The sequence below is a fragment of the Dermacentor albipictus genome, chromosome 5 (assembly GCF_038994185.2).
Source record: "Dermacentor albipictus isolate Rhodes 1998 colony chromosome 5, USDA_Dalb.pri_finalv2, whole genome shotgun sequence".
NCBI classification, from domain to species: Eukaryota; Metazoa; Arthropoda; class Arachnida; order Ixodida; family Ixodidae; genus Dermacentor; species Dermacentor albipictus.
This window is the reverse complement of record NC_091825.1, coordinates 82217123-82237290: the sequence shown is the minus strand read 5'-3', so window position 1 is coordinate 82237290 and position 20168 is coordinate 82217123. Positions and strand designations below refer to the sequence as shown.

Genomic DNA, 20168 nt, shown 5'->3' with positions numbered 1-20168 from the left:
TGCCACCCAAGACGATAATGGAAGAGAAAATAGTCTAGAGGAATTCGAAATCCCAAAGGTAACGCCGGAGGAAGTAAAGAAAGCCTTGGGAGATATGCAAAGGGGGAAGGCAGTTTTTGTTCCAGGAAAGGCTTCGCTGACTCAGCCATAAAATAAAGAACCAATTGAGCCACTTGCGGCGCAGTGCCGACGAAGGCGCAAGGGCCGCGAGGGAAGGGCAGTGCTGGTGACGATCCCTTGTTGCTGGTCTAGGAGGCCCCCTGAGCACATTTCCGTAAGCAATGCTGATGCCGGATGCGTCATTGGTTTTGCATACGAGAGGATTGAGTCTGATCACGCGTATGATCAAGAAGAATTTGGTTACCAGGAGAAAGTGCAGACAGCCTGCCAATGCGACTGCCATCGTATATGCATTGGAAGAAAAACTATCGCCTATTTCCATAATCCGAGAAACGCCAATGTGTGAAAGCCTCTAACCCTACAGCTAGAATAGAACTGGCCGAACTTTCGAAGTTAATCAACAAGCGTAAGACAGCTGACATAAGGAAGTATAATATGGATAGAATTGAACATGCTCTCAGGAACGGAGGAAGCCTAAAAGCAGTGAAGAAGAAACTAGGAATCGGCAAGAATCAGATGTATGCGCTAACAGACAAAGCCGGCAATATCATTACTAATATGGATGAGATAGTTCAAGTGGCTGAGGAGTTCTACAGAGATTTATACAGTACCAGTGCCACCCAAGACGATAATGGAAGAGAAAATAGTCTAGAGGAATTCGAAATCCCAAAGGTAACGCCGGAGGAAGTAAAGAAAGCCTTGGGAGATATGCAAAGGGGGAAGGCAGCTGGGGAGGATCAGGTAATAGCAGATTTGTTGAAGGATGGTGGACAGATTGTTCTAGAGAAACTGGCCACCCTGTATACGCAATGCCTCATGACCTCGAGCGTACCGGAATCTTGGAAGAACGCTAACATAATCCTAATCCATAAGAAAGGGGACGCCAAAGACTTGAAAAATTATAGACCGATCAGCTTACTGTCCGTTGCCTATATACAAACTATTTACTAAGGTAATCGCAAATAGAATCAGGAACACCTTAGACTTCTGTCAAGCAAAGGACCAGGCAGGATTCCGTAAAGGCTACTCAACAATAGATCATATTCACACTATCAATCAGGTGATAGAGAAATGTGCGGAATATAACCAACCCTTATATATAGCTTTCATTGATTACGAGAAAGCGTTTGATTCAGTCGAAACCTCAGCAGTCATGGAGGCATTACGGAATAAGGGTGTAGACGAGCCGTATGGTAAAATACTGAAAGATATGTATAGCGGCTCCACAGCCACCGTATATAGTCCTCCATAAAGAAAGCAACAAAATCCCAATAAAGAAAGGCGTCGGGCAGGGAGATACGATCTCTCCAATGCTATCCACAGCGTGTTTACAGGAGGTATTCAGAGACCTAGATTGGGAAGAATTGAGGATAAGAGTTAATGGTGAATACCTTAGTAACTTGCGATTCGCTGAATATATTGCCTTGCTTAGTAACTCAGGGGACCAATTGCAATGCGTGCTCACTAACCTGGAGAGGCAAAGCAGAAGAGTGGGTCTAAAAATTAATCTGCAGAAAACTAAAGTAATGTTTAACAGTCTCGCAAGAGAACAGCAGTTTACGATAGGTAGCGAGGCACTGGAAGTGGTAAGGGAATACATCTACTTAGGGCAGGTATAGTGACCGCGGATCCGGATCATGAGACGGAAATAATCAGAAGAATAAGAATGGGCTGGGGTGCGTTTGGCAGGTATTTTCAGATCATGAACAGCAGGTTGCCATTATCCCTCAAGAGAAAAGCGTATAATAGCTGTGTCTTACCAGTACTCACCTACGGGGCAGAAACCTGGAGGCCTACGAAAAGGGTTCTATTTAAATTGAGGACGACGAAACGAGCTATGAAAAGAAGAATGATGGGTGTAACGTTAAGGGATAAGAAATGAGCAGATTGGGCGAGGGAACAAACACGAGTTAATGACATCTAAGTTGAAATCAAGAAAAAGAAATGGGCATGGGCAGGACATGTAATGAGGAGGGAAGATAACCGATGGTCATTAAGGGTTACGGACTGGATTCCAAGGGAAGGGAAGCGTAGCAGGGGGCGGCGGAAAGTTAGGTGGGCGGATGAAATTAAGAAGTTTGCAGGGATGACATGGCCACAATTAGTACATGACCGGGGTATTTGGAGAAATATGGGAGAGGCCTTTGCCTTGCAGTGGGCGTAACCAGGCTGATGATGATGAAAGTTAGAGGGTTTCAGTTATATTGGCCTTATTAACAGCTAGGTGTTCTCTTTAAGTATTAACCGTATTGTGCGTAAGACCTGACACAATGAGCTGAATACCGCACACAATATTCAATACGTCTTCATATAGAGAGACGGAATAAGATATAAGTATAGCGGCCCTGTGCAACCTTGTAGAGTCACAACCTAAAGTGAAATAGTTTCTTTTGAGCAATTCCGTTGTATTAGTCAATTTTAATATCCGTTATTAAACTGCGCATTTTAAAGCTCTGCCCGCATACGACTCATAGCATGGCGTCCACTTCCCGTAAAATTAAACGGTGTGTTACATTTCGTTCTCCAGCGGTAACAGGAAATCTCGGATAGTGTTCGTATAGCGCTTTTCATCAGTAAAATATGTTATTTAATACAAAGGTTTAGTTAAACTACAGACTTTATATTTTCCTTGAACCTCAGACACAGCATTCCTTTTCCCCATCCGCATTTCCACTTAATATGAAAGTTGTGCCGCTGTTCCCAGGACAGGGCAGAAACATTATCCGCGTTTGTAAACCTTTGCACTTTACATTTTACTAAATGACATATTCCAGATTCCAACGTTTGCTGATTTACTCATGTATGCTGATGACGCTTCAATAATAATTGTTGGTAGTAGCGTCGAAAAGATAGAAGGAAGAGTACACATAGAAATTAAAAGAACATCGGACATTTAAACATTAAAAAACAACAAAACAAATGGACAATTTTTCATTCCTGATCTGAAGCTTTCAACAGTCGCACTCTATGTCCATTAATCAATATCCTCTTCAACACACTGAATCATATTCTCATATCGATGCCATCTTTCACAGCCATCTAGGAATTCTTTGCTCCAACCTAACATCTAGATGTTATGCTATTTCGGCGGGCATGGAATTTTGAAACGATCGTTCAACGGATTCTGTTATTAATTGTTCTGTGTTTTATTGCATCGCGTTTTGGGAATGAATTATCACGACTCATCTCCAGCCTAGTCGATGCGTACAGAAGCCACACTTAGCGTGCCATAAAACTTCCACAGCAAAGTGATACTGCGAAGTCCATTTTCGACAAATTACGAATATTCGCTTTCGACATTTTACGCCAATTAAATGCGGACAAATGCGTTAGCAACACACTCGGAAGCAACCACCTGCTTCGTGTCTCAATTCTTCGCACGCCGGGTATTAAAAATATTACCTATCGGAAACACTCGCTTCCGACTCTTCCGAGCACTTGAATGGGCAATTTACTGCAAAAGCTGCATTCATTCCTCACGCTTTAAACTTTGCGTGCACATCAGCCATAGCGTTGACCCCGCATTTTCGCCGAATGTGACCTCGGTGCCACCTTCACTTCCTTTTATACGAACATATAAACATAGTACATAGTGGCTGTAAAATACTTTCGAGCACGCGTATTACTAACTTACTGTAAGCCAAGACACATTCAAGTTTGCACTTTATCAGCCATAACATGCTCCCACTCCCCTCCCCTGCCTTTCTCACCAAAGTTGAAATTGCATGTTGGTGGTTACAGTTCTCCCAGGGTAGTGGTTTCGTAAGATGCACTTATTATGCTCATGGAGCGCTTACATAAGCAATTCACTGCACAGGCTGTAATTAACACATAAACTTAAAACTTTGCCTGCACATCGTCCCATAACCTGCCTCCTACGCCTACCAAATATAAACTACAGTTCCCACATTCAGTTCGCTGAGCATACTGGTGAAAATTTCTACGCGCTTCGTATTACACGTGACCCTAGGTAGCGAACGAGTACTTAAGTACGCGTTCGCTTATAGCAATTATAGCAATTATCTGCATCGACGCAATTAAACCAGGAACTGAGTCGCCACAGCGGGTAGAGTGAGAATTACGTCGTCAGGTGCACTAAAATGCACCTTTCTGCACTTTGGTAGTTTACGTCACCGAGATTACAAATTATTTCGATCCCAATGTAGTTAAAATACATACATACATACATACATACATACATACATACATACATACATACATACATACATACATACATACATACATACATACATACATACATACATACATACATACATACATACACGTCTGAGCTGGAAATTAAGCTCATTTCCATTAGCTTTACAAACTTACAGAAACCATGAACATAAAATTCCACAACTGAAGCCATAACAAAACATGCAAGCGAATGGGAAACTAAAGCGCAAGAAGGACGAGACACTTAGAGGATCCGCAAACAAGCACGCTGCGTCATCTTCGTATCGCGTCGTTCCTGCGTATAGGTTCTAGTTTCTCAATAATGATACCAACTAGACCAACTTTGATAGCAAGTGTGCAAACACCATTTGTTACTATGGTAAACATGCATACAACGAGGTGCTCAAAAAAGAAAAAAAAAGCAGCTTTTAATGAAACCTGTCAAATAACTCTCTAGAGGCCCCCTAACCAGTCAAAGAATTTTCGTTGGCAAAGACATTTTCACACACAACAGCAATAAATGCAAAGGACGGACGACCTTTTAGGAAAACATATGTGTAGAGCAAAGCCCCAGATAATTTGTGCATGTTTATGTGAACTTGGGTGCTATTTTATGTGGTCTATTGTTATTGACAATCAGTTAACAAACAATGACAACTTTAAACATAATGGCGCTGCTTCGATTTTTCCGCGAGAAGTACTCACAACGCTATAACAAGAGGCAACAAAATCTGCAAGAACATATACGCACAGCAAATGTCATGCGCCGATGATCGAATGCATCTGAAAACGGCCATAAAAAACGAAGCAATAGTGGCAGGCCTGCGACTAATGGAGTAGGCGGATCAATCAAGGTCTTTACAAGCGCCTCTGATAATGACCTTGCCGCGGTGCTAGCCATTTACAGACAGAGAAGTCGGGAACGCCTGTTCACTTGGAGCGGGAAGTGATAATAAGCTTGCACATCAGAGTCAGTCAACACCAGCAGGAGAAAACGCCACGAAAGTCACTTGAGACCAAACTTTCATTAGAAACCGACAAGTAGCGGTGAATGGTGATCCACTAAAATTAAGCTGCTTCTGCATTCCGTTTACTCATGCCTCCGTTGCTGCACCTATGGGAGACCGACAAGTATTGCTTCGCTTTCGCTGAGATTATTTTTATCGACTTCTTTCTATCAACTGTTAATGTTTTTATACTAAGGCGTACCTTGGAATCGCAACAGAAAGAGACCGAAAGATGTTTTAAATCACTGAGCGAACTTTATTTACAGTAATGAGATCAAGCTTCTGGTAGGGCACGAAAGGTATGTTTTAAATAGGCCGCGCCAAGGCTAGTTTGCCGCATGAGGAAAAGATGGCGACACCCACGCCGGGACAAGTGACGCAAGCGTTACGCGCCTCCAGCGGGCCTCCAAGGACAAGTTTCGCCGTCCGTCATGGAGGCAGCAGATTACCCAGAAGCAAACTCTCCTTATTGGCAAAAGGTGGCGCTGACTTTGACACCGGAGATTTTGAATGCGCTCGCCAGATGGCAAAAGGATATTACGCCGATAAAGAGAACTGTGTTTGGCGCCTTGTTTGAATTATCATTAAGTCTGTAAATTACATAGTGGGAGAGGGGGCAGGGGTGGTGAAAGTAGGGGTCACGGATTTGGCAGACTGCCCCACGTAAACAGGGTCTGTTATAATGCAAGTATTCGTTAAGCTTGATTCTATTCCTTTTTATCATCGTATCATCAATCGATTACGACCATTGCATCCTGGCGATAGCAGCGTCGCTCGGTCCACTTGCGAATCGCGGAAGGAAGCGATTAGTATAGAATGTTTAAATTATTTCGGCCGTGCTGCAGTGGGGGATGACAACTTAACAGAAACAATTTCGCCACAAACATTTAGAGTGCGATTCAAAATTCATTACCTAGTAAGCCTCATAAGTACGGCCGAATATGCGAAAACGACGTCAGATTGGGGTAAGAATATATTTATACTAATTAGAAAAACGAAACAGTACCTCGTTGACAACTACAGAGTGCTTCAGCGGATCGAGAAAATGAAATGTTAATTAAAAAAAACAGCGCATTAGATAACAGAATGCTCCTTCGTTTGCGCGACAAGAGCCGGCAAAGAGAATATTTTCCATCAGTCACTAAATAATTCTTTACTTAAAATTTATAATTAATTTCATAATTTAGGGAACATGTCGAAACAGCAGAATTCAAGCCAGTCATTGTTCAAAAACTTAGAGCGATCTTACGCATACTACTTTTATTTCGAATAAAATTCTCCTTTTCTTCCTCTTCTTCTTGACCACTTATATATCCCGAGACTCAGAGATATCAGTCCGCTAACACACGGACGGACGTGAACTTTCCCACAAAACCTTACTCACACTACGCTGTACAGAATTGTGAGGTACGCCAATGCATTTTGTGGCATATTTACAGGACATAATCTCGAAGCTGGCGGTTGTCTGATCATTCTACACTAAATAAATTTGCCTCGAGCACAATCCAGCTTGGATGCCACAATTACAACATCTGCTTTCAAACAGTTCTTTAAGGATTGCCGCTCAACTGTTATGCCTGTCGGCACGAAAAAAGGCGTCGCCGAAAAAATAGCTTATCTACACCGCTCCGTTATACGTACAGCTTTGATATATTTCACTACGGCGCTCACAAGCTATGCCGAGGTTCAAACACAAAATCAGGGAGATACACAGTGCGAGACGTCTACGCAGCCACTTCACGAGGACGAAGGCGATGTAAGGTGCTTGTCGATGGGAGGATGCAGATGACGGGTGTGCGCGTACCTAGCTTCATTTAAACATGCTGTACCTGTCGTGTCACTGTGGCACACACGCTTTCGGGAGGATTGGCCGGTAATCGCGGATATCGAAATGCTAAACCGAAGAATCCGTTGAATGTATTGCGCTATTCTATAAAGGAGCCGGTTTGCTTTAGACAGCGAAACGGCACTCTTTATTAGAGCAGCAGATCCAACGAGTTGGAATCCATATTCAGCGAAGATGTGTGAGTCGGTAAGAATCGAAACACGATCGCACGCATTCAAGCACATTCACATACACACAGACACTGAGACAAGCACAAGCGCGTGAGGCCAAAAACTATACCGAGCCTTTTGTTAAGCGGCGTTACTCACTACTAGCGAGTAGCGAGTACGGCTGACCTCTTGAACGCATCATGGTTTCTGAGGCAGCATGCACATATACGTACGTAGCGCAATTTGAATCTATTCTATCCACAAGGAGCGTTTACTTCCTCATTACCGTGCAGCCGCGGATGCGCGAAGGCGAGCTTTCTGGTTCATTCATTTCGCTCCCCCGCACGGCTGGCGGCGCCGCCGACGCGGATGCGCGTAGACGAGCGCCATCTGGTAGTGGTGCAAGGAACCTAGCGGCGTGCGCGGCGCGCGTACTCCGCAGTGATTGGTTGACCTATTTGGCGAGGGAACCGCCAGGCAGCACTGCCCACGGTCACGAAACCCGGCGAGGTTCGCAAAGAAAAGTTTTGCTCTTAAAAGGCGCGCTTATTGGCATTACTTTGTCGATCAGCGTATACGGGGATTATAGAAGACCGTTTGCCGGTGCTTGCACATGGCGCAAATCTAACCTTCGTATCCACCAATATATTTGCCAGGATACGATCGACCCGGTAACATACGGCAAACAGCAGCAGCCACACCAAACCCGGAGGGTAGGCAAAGTAACCATTCCTTTACCAAAAGCAACAATTGTTACATCCCGTGTGTTGTGATGCATTACAGGTCTCGCACATTACGTGAAAAATTTTACTCGTGGCAATATACATGGCACTTCCAAGCTTTAAACAACATTTGAACAAAACAAGGGAAAGATGCCTGATTACTGCTTGTGGAAAAGCAATAGTTAATACAGCACGTGGCCTGAGGTTACTGCTGTTTCGTGATAAGGTGGCCAATGAGGATCGACGGTGGTGGTGATAGCCTTCCTTCTCTTCCCTTCCTTCGACCCCGGCTCTGAGTACAGCAAGATACGAGGATTTACCTCAGGCCGACTTTCTTGCCGTTCCATAATTTTCATATCTACCGTTTTTGTTATCAGGCCTCTCTTGCGCAGTTAGCGGAAAGTTCTGTGATATCAGTTTTCATTGGTCAGTTAATGTCTTTAGAACTTGATTCTTAATTTCTTTATCGCGTTTTTATCAATACTCTTAAAAGAAAAAGCGACGTAAAACAAAAATCTGCATTGAGCATTCACTAGAATTTGACTTATCTTTATTAAAACAAGCTTTAGCTTAATGGGTTGAGGGGTCGCATAATGTGAGCATTTTCTTCGTCATGTCACATCTCGGTAGCAGGGGTAAGGGCTGCCCAGAGATGGAATAATGCACGTGATTTATCTCAACTATAGTCTTCTTCCCGCTCCCTTTCTCTCTTTCACCCACCCCCCTCCGCCCCACGTGTGTCGGGCAGTAAAGTGTACATAGTCTAATTAACCCTTCATTTTTCCTGCCCTCCACTCCCTCTCCCATCTCTCAATTATAAAAGCTATAACAACCTGCAAAAAAAGAACAAGAGATGGATCAGTTCTTGCATTCGAACGCAGTTCTTAGACGCCCGTTCTAAGGTGCCTGAATGCACAGTAAGATAGCGACATTCCTCTTCGCTCGGCCTCTCCTTCTCTTGGCCTTCTCGCAGCTAGCGCTCTCTCGTAGCTTGCCCTCGCAGTTTGGTCGTTCGCTCGGAAGCCGCCCATAAAGTTACACGAGGTGACGCATTAAAAATTGTCATTGGATGTTTGCGCATGAATTTTTATTGTATTTAAGACTTGATTACTGTGTGCTGTGCTAGGAGCGATGATGGAATACTATGAAACTGGCAGAAGTGGATGTTTTTTGTGCTTTTTTGGCGCAAAACTGCGCGCTTGTTTTGTGGCTTCGTGTTGGTTGCCTGCTTCCAGTTAGAAGAAGGCTTTTGAGGCTAGTTTGACGGACAAATTCCTTTTATTGTCGAGTACTAGCACAAAAATCGAAATTCATTGCCTCACCCATAACTTATACGTAATGTACACAATCTTTATATACATGCCAGAGGTTTGTTCGAGTGTTATGTCGTCTACGGCCATGCATTGTACTCGTAGACAAAAACACTGTCGTGGCTGCACAGATCAACCCGCTTCGCGAGTTATTTCTATTGCATTGATCAGATTCCTTACTTGGCTTCTAAAGACACTTGCCCGGCGAGAAAGGGCTGCGATGAAGGTTTCGTCGGCACACGCCAAAGGCGATGCGTTTGCGTGTGTGCAGCACTTTGTAGCTGCCGATTCACCAACTCAGATGCGTTTGGGCTGCTTCGTAGTGCGTACGTGTGTACTTGCCTGTACCCAATCGACTGCTGTGTGTCCAGCTTGTGCAGCTTCATAATTTAATAATCTTAGTGCCATGATCACCGAACGCAAGGCGCGTGACATATTCGCCTGAATAACGCGAGTGTCATGCAGAAATGTGCGCAATCAACGCGGAGCATCTAGCTATTCTTGTCGTTTTTTCAAGACGCCATGGCATCTCTTTATGCTGTAAAATTGGTCCTGCGCTTTTATGACAAACTAGTGGCGTTGGAGCTCAAGCGCAAACATCACAGTGGAACCTGTACTTCATTTGTAAACAAAGCGTATGCAAGGACGAAAGTTACACAGAGAAATGGTTTCCATCAATGAGCATTTTCCCCTTTGTGCAGTTACAAGTCAACGTGAGCCAACAAACTCGTGCATCACTTTATGCTGCCGAGACGGCGAAACGGAGAAAGCCTACTCACAATAGTCAAGATCATGTCCACTGGTAGTGAACAGCTTGTTCTCGAAATATATATTTGCAGCGCCTAACAAAATATGGACTGACAAAGCTGCGCACTCTCAGTACTAGAAGACTAACACGTGTTACGTTTGTAGCACGATATATGACAGAACACTGCCTACGCACTCCATAGCTTCATACACCTGTTGACGATAGCGCGATTGCGAAACGAATCTGAACGAGCACCGAGAATAGCACCCGTGCATAAGCTTACCCATGTCTGAGCTTTGCCACTCGTCAACAAAGAAAAAAGCTCCGTTCGTACACGTTTGCACCTCAGGTACTCTTACAATCAATCCCTAACATAAAACAAAAACTGGGTTCTTCATTGAGGCGGCTAGCCACGAAACTTAGCCGAAACATCCGAAATCCCTTGCGAAAGCCTCTGCCATGGTGGCATGTGTGCCGAGACGCGAAAAGAAGAAAAAAAATGGAGAAAGGGGCGCGCAAAATACCATGTGACGGCGCTCAATCAATCGGGAGACGCGGACCTTCTCTACTGGCTCCTCGGATATTCCCCGCAGCAGCGGCGGCTGCAAGATACAAGTATACCACTACCTCTTAGTTTTATTCAGGGACCTTAGCCCGTTCCTGCGGCGAGCGCCGCCGTCGGCGTCACCGAGCCAACGAGCACAGCAAAGGGTGAAAGAGCGAACGCGGAGCGCAGCGGGAGATGAAAGACACGAGGAGGACAGCGGAGGGGGAGAGGTAGAGCTAAAGCGGGAGAAGAAAAGCGTATTGCGGCGACGATGACTGCGAGATGGCGCCAGAGTAGCGCGCGTCGTCTGGAAGGTCTGTTCATTATGATGTTACTTACGTTAGACCAGTCTTGATAACCGTATTCGTTCCATAGTTTTTTACGAGAAGAAAGTAAATAGCGAAATTACACTACAGTGGTGTCAATGTATAGGGTGTCCCAGCTACGTTAGCCGAGCTGTACGCTTAAAAAAAACTGGTACAATAGACGGCAATGAGACCTAATGCGTTCGGTCATCTATCCTCTTTCGCCACCAATATCATTTTATTGCGATAGTAATTACTGGACACCCCAGGCGCATTTCTGCCGTCGCCGTCGCCGTGATGGTCAGTGCTAAGTCCAAGGGCAATAACATCGCCGCGCGCCGTGTGAGTGAAAGCATGCGAGGGTGATCCGGCTGAATCTCGCGCGCGCAAGGAGAAAGCGGAGAGGAAGCGCGCGGTCTGCCGTTATGCGCAGAGCACCGGGAGAAGCAGTGGGAGGGAGAGGGGGGGGGGGCGTTCTACTTCGGCGGCCGCGGTGGCCCTGTATAGGCGAGGCAACCTAAAGTTTGCCCGCGCGGCACCAGCGCCGAATGCTCCCCTAGCGGACCGATGGAATTTTCGAGGGTCGTCGCTGCGCTTGCGCGCGCTCGTGTTCTGAACGGCGGGAGCGCTCGTGCGCGTGGTTTTTGCGATGCCGAGTGCGACCTCATCAGGAAGGAAAGGCGGCACGCAATACTTATGTGTTGTCGATTGCCACAGCAGCCTCGAAAACACGAAAGGTCCTACGCCACCCGTAAAGTTCTACTGATTTCCTGGGAAGTGGTACGAGAAGGACAGACGACAAGCGTGGATAACTGCAGTGCGCGGCCGAGTCAAGTAAGTCTCATACTTTCGCATTCGCGTGTAATATCTTGAAAGCGGAATAGTCATATGCCTGTTTTTAGTGCACGACCATTTGTTTAGTCGAGTCGCGTTGTTGAATTGTGGTGGCATCCGCCGTTTGTTAGCGGTAAATTCATGCGTGTTGCGCCGCTAAGCTCTACGACGCGTGCTCGATTCCCAGCCACGGCGGCCGCATTTCGATAAGGGCAAAATGCAAGAACACCCTTGTTACCGTGTGCTTTGATTTTTGTGCATGTTAAAGAACCCCCAGAGGTTAAAATTATTCCTGAGACTCCCCATTACAGCGGGCCTCATAATGATTTCGTGGTTCTGGCATGGTTTTGGCACTTAGAACCCCCGAGTTTATTTGATTGCACTGTGCCTTCCCTCGCGATCGGCATGGACCAGCTCAAGATAATTATTTTCCTTTTCCAAACGCTGCAACTTAAATTACTAGTTGTGCAGGTAACGATAGGGGCCGCGCGCTACTTTTGTGTGGTAGCAGACCGTATTTAATTCAAGCCGCGGTCGTCGGCCGCGTCGTCGGGAAGCGGCAGATCGGAAAGCAGCCGCTCGAGACGTGCGCGTTGTTTGTTGTTTGCCCATGCTTTCTAAGTATCTAAGTGTGCAAGCATCATAACTTGTAGTGTTACCACTCTTGTAGAATAATATGTGCACAGAATCACAGGAACGTTACCTTTGCAAACATATTATTGGGAGTAATTTAATCCCCACAACAAATAGGCACACATACTGTTTCATTCATATGCGATGCAGATGGAAGCGGCGCCAAACAGACCAATGGCAATCACAACAGTCTTCTCAGCAGTCAGCACCACCGGGACATGTGCTTTCGTACTGCAGCGACACAGCTCTTGAGCAGCAGCAAGACACGTGTGAAACAGACTCCAGAAGATGCCTTTGTGAAGTGACGGAACCGTCAAGAAGCAGCCGAATGGATCTGCAGTCATCGAGTAGTATGACAACAGAAGTTCCTGCTGCCAGTGTGACTTATGTTGTAATTGAAATAAAAGTGGCTAAATTTCCGAACATGGTGCGTACCTCTAACTCGACGTCATATACGATCTTGTCGGACACCTGTGACACGCACTTGGCTTTCACTCTCGCATCACCGTCCACAATTTGTTCAACGCCGTACACGTTCGGAAGCAGACACTCCCCTATCGTGAGGTTGATGCCACGAAAAAAAGCTGTCGGCGTCGGCAACCTTCTTGAAACCACACGTCAATCTTTGCATCGCTGTTGCGCAAGCAGGCGATCTGCCGCCGTCGAAAACGGAGCGCCGTGAGAACGAGCACCGAAGAAAAGCGCGGACGGCACAATGTAAACAAAGCGGGGACTACGCCACGACGCGACCGCGCTGCTTGGCGTTTCCACATTGGGGGAGGCGCAGTAGCGCCGCCTGGCCATGGTTTTCTCGTCTATGGGGACAGAGTTCGCCGAGTGCTGATAGCTTCATGTGCACTGTCTTTTGCGCGCTTAGTTCGCGTTGAAGCGAGAGGCAGCAGGAAGGCCAATTTGTTCGCTGCTGCTTACGCGCTTCATCACTCCAGCGTTTTGAGAGCGAGTTTCCGCGGTCATCGAGTGAGGTCTGGTCATGTCTGCTTGTGTGCGCGTCACACCATGCTTGTTAATTTAATTAGTGAGTGAATGCTTACAAGGCTATACGGGCGATAAGACCACTATCCTTAATTCGTATAGCTGTCAACTAATTTTCTATCGCAATCGATGCTTCGCCTTTCGGTTGAAACTGTGAACTTTTCGTGCATTAAATATTTGGCAGATTATAAAAAATAAGAAATAAACAAATTGAACAAACAGTAGAATGACTAATGTTAACTGGGACACCCAGTATAAAATGCATCACTATGAGGACATTATAATAAAAAGAGAGAGACACAGCTTATTAAGAAAACGTGAATTTCTGCCGACATGCGCATAACGTGTGTTACTCTGCATGGGGGGGGGAGGGATTATGGATTGAGAGGCCATAAGAGAGAGAGTGAGAACGCTGAAAAAGAGAAGAAGAAAAGAAGAGAAGACGAAAAAATCCAGAGAGGAATAAACATTTTTTCAAAGTCCAACAGACGCGATTCGTGAGGCACCACTAACGCTGTGCCAAGCACTTTAGGCCCCAGGGTTTGTACTTCTAGGCAGCATCGGGCTTTTAAATTCCTGTTTGGTTATCTTCGGGACGTTGTCACCCTTGGCGAGCTCTAGAAAATGCTTCATACACATTATAATCGCCGAACTTCATTTTTTTTTTACAGTTTGTCAGGTTAAATACAACGGCACTACAAGCATTGGCATTCCTTTCATTAAAGTTTCTGAGTACACTACTGCTTTGTAGGCACCTGCCACGCAGTCTATTTACTGATTGCTGAAGGCTCGGCCCGGAAGAAGAAAGAAAAAAAAAGAGAGAGAGAGAGAGCATGCATCTTTTTGATGGCGCTTTTCACAGGTCCGGTTCCGCTGGCCTCGAGCTCCACCACTGGAAAAGCTGGCGCCACCGTCGGTATGACGTGCTAGGAGGGATCACGTGGACATAGCGGCCGCGTCGGCTGCTTCGGGATCTCCGAAGCGAGCTGAAAACGAGTTTAAATTCCCTCGTACGCTGCGGTCCTCGCAAAATTTCCCCCCTTCGAGTGTCTCCTTTACAACGCTTGAAAGCACTACAATAGGTAGTGGCTGCCTTTGAAGGCGCGCGCAACATGGTAGGCTACTGCTCGGTGCCGCAGGGCCGGACGCACGTAACGGAGGCCGGTGTCAGCCTTATTCACACGTAGCCGCAGGACAAGAAGCTGCGTGAAGCTTGGCTCGCGAAACATAAAACCGGCAAACAGTCATCGGCTACAATTGACTTATTAATTCAGGTATGCAGCAAGCACAGACGCGAGGAAGATTTCTGCTACGGCGCCCGGTCTGCGATGTTCTGAAAACGCGCGCTGAGACGCTCGGCCCAGTCCGCTGAATGTCATGATGGTTTGGTCTATGAACTTGTCGATGCTATAGATACTGGCAAGTTCAGTGGAGTGGAAAGGCAGCGGTAAGAAGCACATTTAAAAAAAGCATGGCATAAGGTCATGTTTATGTTATGAATTAATGCACTGGATTATAATAAAGGAGCAGCGGGAAATTGCATGCTGAGAACACCGATAAACATACAGTGCGACACAACTCGAGAAATAATATTGAAAGTTTAAAGAATTTAGAAAAAAAAAATATTGAATCGTCGCGACGGCACATCACGTACAGTCCCTGTAGGCGTCGAAGTCTCTACAATGCAATTGTTTTTGAACAGCTCTGATAGCGCCCACGCAACAATGGTTGCTTGTATACTGTCAAATGCTCATATTCTGCGGCCTGAAGCTCATGGCACGGTGCGAAAACGCGCGCGCGGCGAAAGCGAAACAGTGCGCGGACAAGCATGCGGACGCGCAGTCGGTCGCTGCGAATCTGTGCGATCGCTGCATTGAGGCTTCGTTCTATTAGGCTCCATTTAGTTATACAAACACTATAAGAACATATTTCACATAGTTTGCTCACAGTGTTTACCTACCTTTCACGCAAGAAGCCGGTTCGGGAGACTACATCGCGGCGACCACGCGCAGTGGCGCTGACTGTACGTATTCGGTAACGAGATAGCGTCAGTATAAGCGATTTTGTGCTTTCAGTTTGCCCAAGACTATCATTTAGACAGTAAACAACTTCTCTCGTTTCAAAAGTGCTTGCACAAAGGTCCGGGAGAGCTCGCGCGTGGCGTTTTCAGTGAGCGCCGATAGCAAAACCTATGAGGAGCGCGCCACGTGATCCCTCATACTACGCCAGCGAGGCGCTTCCGATAGATGGCGACTCTGTAACTCCTCGCCGCCAATATTAGTTAGCGGGGCAAGTCATTAGCCCGTCTTTCATTTTCTTTAACTTGCGCCTTTCTGGTTTCCTGGCGGTCCGCGCGTTTTAGCCGAGACGATTGCGAATTTCCCCTTTGAGCGCGCCGTGTGCCCTGCAATTTCTGTCACATCCGTTTGGCCGCGCAGTGGTTACGAGCGATAACCGATGCTGTCGCAACGACGCGTCCTTCAAGCCCTGGCCATCGTTAGGGGACTCGCTTACCGCCCCTCGAGTCGGACGTGACTGCGCAACGCGAATTCATCGGAGACAAATACCAGGAAGAGGAGAAAACCCCCGGTGACTGGTTGCGCTTTCTTCGAAGGTTTGTTCTACATTGCTGCCCATAAACGTACACCGAGCGCGTTTTCCCTGGCGTGTTACTCATACGTCACGACGGTTAGGATGTGGGTATGACTCCCCCCCTGCGGGGTGTTGTCTTTTGGTCCACTTTCATTTCCCGTACCCTCATTATTTCTGCACTTCAGTAAAGCACATGGAGAGCGATAGCTCTTACATGGAAGCCATACGCTTCTGCCGACGTGTGTATATAGATGCCTACGTGCTGCAAGTTGGCATGAATGGGGAATGAGATGAGAGATTTGAGTGCCCCAACAGTTAATTTCCCCTGTTCCATCTTAACCACACCAACCACACCAATTCGCCAAGCTCTCAGTTTTGATGAATTTCCCATGTGCTTTCTCCGGCATCGTAGTCTGTTTGCTTCATACGGTCAACGACAGGGTATTGTAACGTTATTGCACGTCTACCGAGGCCTCGATTGGCATCCATTGGTTCCGGTGACCGGAATGCGAGCATGTCGGTTGTTTCGAAGCAACTTAGGTGCAAGTCGTCCATCACGACAGGAAGTAAAGAACGACGGTTTTTATAAGCCAAGTTGGCTCCATCACCTCCCCTCTTCTCTCTCTCCAAGCCAAAATGTTGTGGTTGCTCTTGATGATGATGATGACTACGATGAGGATGACGATGGCACACGTCGCCGGTATCATATGCACGATCTTGTCGTAATGGCGCAGCAAGTTGGATGTCGCCGTAGTGTGCTACAATGCGCTGGAGGGTTGCGGTATAGCTTCTATGTGGGTTGCCCGATATTACCTGTACATGCACGCAGTCCGAATAGCCCAAGAGCGCATGTAGTGGCATCGTCGGGATCCAGTCGGCTGCGACTCTTTTGGGTGACACTCGAGCCTTTGCTTTGAGCGATATTCTACTAAATTTTTTTTCTTGCCTCTCTGTTTTTCCTTCTCCGACGTCACAAACACTTGCAATGGTGGTACATGGCCGGGGAAGCCAGCCATTAGAGGGAGCGAGGAGTTTGAAATTGTGAGGGCTGCTATGCCAGTATAGGCGCACAGTTTTATAATGCAGCGTGAGAGAAGTAATAAATGACATCACTGATGAACCATTTAGGCTGCGTAAACGACCATGGCATAGTTTTAGGGTGTTCCAATGAGAAAAGGTGAAGCAAGCAGGCGAATCTTCCATGCACCGTCCGCTCTTGAAGGTCATAAGTCTATGCGCGCTCTCATGGGTACGTCGCACAGCTTCGTCGGCGAGATGATTTCAGACAATTGCGCAGTGATCGGGCAGCCATCGAAAAATAATGTCGTATATATTTTCAAAGCGTCAAATCCGCAGTTATCTTATGCATCGACATCAACGTTTTGATGGCGCAAGGCTGCTTGCGGAACTTCAGGGGCGACCTATAGCTTGGAATCGCAGAACTGCGTATTTTTGTGGTGGTCTCTTTTCGGAGTAATAACAGCGCGGTACGGAGGGCAGCAAGTTGCGATCCAGCGGATGTCGTCAAGTGTTACGTTTCTAGATGTGTTTAAAATCAAGGGAGCGACACACGTCATAGGCGACGGCGCCTGTAGCACTTGCGTACGTTAGAGAACCATATAGATGTAACTATCTACGGACTCGGTTAAGATGCGTTCAATGTAAGAGAAACAGTTTAAGCTGATTTGGGGCTGCTGATGATAAGCCGGTCTGATAAGCCTGTGATGATAAGCGGATAAGCCGCAACGTCAGCAAGATAGAAGTTGACGCTACGGAGCTTCGTCGGGTCATCCCACTTGTTGTGTTCACTGACGCGCTCGTAGGTAGAGAGCCAGTCTTCTACGTCAGTCTCACCTGATCCGCTAAAAACAGGAGGGTCCCGCTGCCGTTGCACGGCGCCGCACGTGACAGGAGCGGCAGAAGCGCCAAGCGGATTGTTGGGAGCGTCGTTCATAGTAGCGGCTAGAGTAGATGTTAAAGTTCGGCTGCGAAATTCCAGGGTGAGGTCGCGGAGTGCAGCACCTCCACCAAATGTAATAAGATGATTTATTATGAGGCACTAGGCCCAGTCTAGTAGCACTGGCAGTAGACGAACGCTGATCACGCGCATAGCCGACACACGAGCGCCTTCTTCGTCTTCCTCTTCACCACATTGGTAATATCTGAGATGATGAGGCGGCCACGAGTCTTCTTGCATCCACCTTGCGCGAGGGGAATTGGCTCTCTGGAAGCCGGTGTGACGCTCGTTGTAAATTGATAAGCCACAAGTGCTCATAAAGACTTTTTGAAAAACTAGCCTGATGACTGCATTGGTATGCCCGTATGCGCGTCCATAGGGATAAGCCTGCCTTCCCATTTCTCTACTGTAGAATGAATGAATGAATGAATGAATGAATGAATGAATGAATGAATGAATGAATGAATGAATGAATGAATGAATTAATTAATGAATGAACGTATCCGCTCTGATAAAGCTCTCTGTTCTAGGGTAAAACATATTAAAACAAAAGCAACATTAGGCTTCAGTTACTTCGTACAGGAAAGAAAACGTAGCCTGTGTTCACAAAGAAGTTCTTGTGCTGTGCAACTATAAAACAAGTCGTAGCCAATCGTCACTTGGGACATTTATTAGCGAAGGCACTGGTGAATTGCAAATAGCTTTTTACCAAAAAGCTTTGGAAATTGGGCTCCTTGTTGTTAGCGACCTTCGAGCCTGTCGTGTTGTCGTATTAGTATCGTGAATAACGGGGAGGCACAATGGTAGAAAATCGTAGCACCCTTCCCGAATCTGGTGAGACGGAAACTTCTGCATATACCGTACGCCTGCAGATACGTTTTTTCGCACGGCAATTGGCCTGACCAAAATTAATTATTGACGCAGGCGACAAGGTAGACGGCGAGTATAGCCGACATCAGTGGCTGTAAAGAACTACAATAAGTATTTACCAGCCACAGCCGTTACGATTTCTCCTGACCCGACGTTTCCTACTGAATTCCATTCCAGATCCTCCACCTCGACGCGTAAAAGCCGTCGTTCCGTGGTCACGTCGCCTTCGTCTGGCGTGTAATACCGTGGCTCGTAGTCCTTTGTGCCGTCGTCGCCATCGTCATCGTCATCGAAAAGCCAGGTAGGTAAAGCCAGGTCGGCTAGCTCTGTTCCGGGTGGCACTTACGGATTCCCTTCGGCTGGCGCTGTGCAATTATTTCGCAATCGAGTTATTCAGGTGCGCGCGTGGCTGATCTTTCTCGGACGAGCGACGCGACCGTCGCGAGCGAGTGCCATTCGAAATGATACACACACCTAATAGCGGCCCACCGTGCGTTCGTTGCCTCGGTTCCCGACTGCGCGACGATTGTCCCCCCCCCCAACTCCCCGCTGAGCGACAGACTGACGGCACGCATGATCGGCGACCGGCGGCCGCCTTCCTTCTCGTCAGTCAACGCCTGCAGCGCGAGACATGCGTCCTTCGGCCGTCCTCCTCAATGGAAAGTCGTTGGTTGCATGGGAGCGAGCGCGCGCCTGCCCGCGGCCTTGCGGCGAACGCAAATGGACTTCTCGGCGCAGCAAATGAAAGCTCAGCGACGACTTCGCGCATGAGCGGACGCTGTCACTTCCCGTTGCTGCGGAACGAGCGCGCGGCCGAAGCACCGCTTGACAATCGCCGGTGCTCTGTTCGCTTGTCACCGCGGCGGCGCTGTCCGACGGGCCTGTGCAGCACGTCACCTTCCGTCAAAGCGAAAGCATGGTTTCACTGACGGACTGACAGACTAACTGTCGAAGGTCGAACCGTAGTGTCTGGGACATCGGCACGTCATCTACGCGTAACATCCGATACGTGCATAGATAAAATGGCAGCCTCGGGATTTGGGAGGGAGGGGGGGGGGAGGGGGGTTCGCGCCGTGGCGCCGTTAGCATTGGCATACCGAGTAGGAGGTCGCGGGTTCGATTTTCAGCCGCGGAAGTTTCATTTTGATGCAAGAACCATTGATTAGTGTACGTCAGAGATAACTCCGTGTGTTCAGATTTAGTCCGGAGTCCTTCCTCATATACGGCGCCCTCATATGTAGTCTCTTATACCGTCCAGCGGCTTCTCTGGGACGTTATGCTCACCGGATCATGAAATCAGCTACCCATACTGAGCCGAACACGTTTCTAATGGTTGGAAATGAGCGCTTTGGAGAACAT

General features: G+C 47.2%; 2 long non-coding RNA genes across 2 annotated transcripts in view; one reads left to right on the top strand and one right to left on the bottom strand.

The window, feature by feature from the left end:
* The window catches only part of LOC139060509 (uncharacterized), a 53466-nt gene that overhangs the window by 20727 nt on the left and 12571 nt on the right, over positions 1-20168 (bottom strand). The gene's annotated exons all lie outside the window — the stretch shown is intronic.
* The window catches only part of LOC139060511 (uncharacterized), a 59525-nt gene continuing 39554 nt past the window's right edge, over positions 198-20168 (top strand). The window contains exons 1-2 of the long non-coding RNA XR_011514882.1: positions 198-274; positions 18987-19110. This is a non-coding gene — a long non-coding RNA (uncharacterized lncRNA). The remainder of the gene's footprint in view (positions 275-18986; positions 19111-20168) is intronic.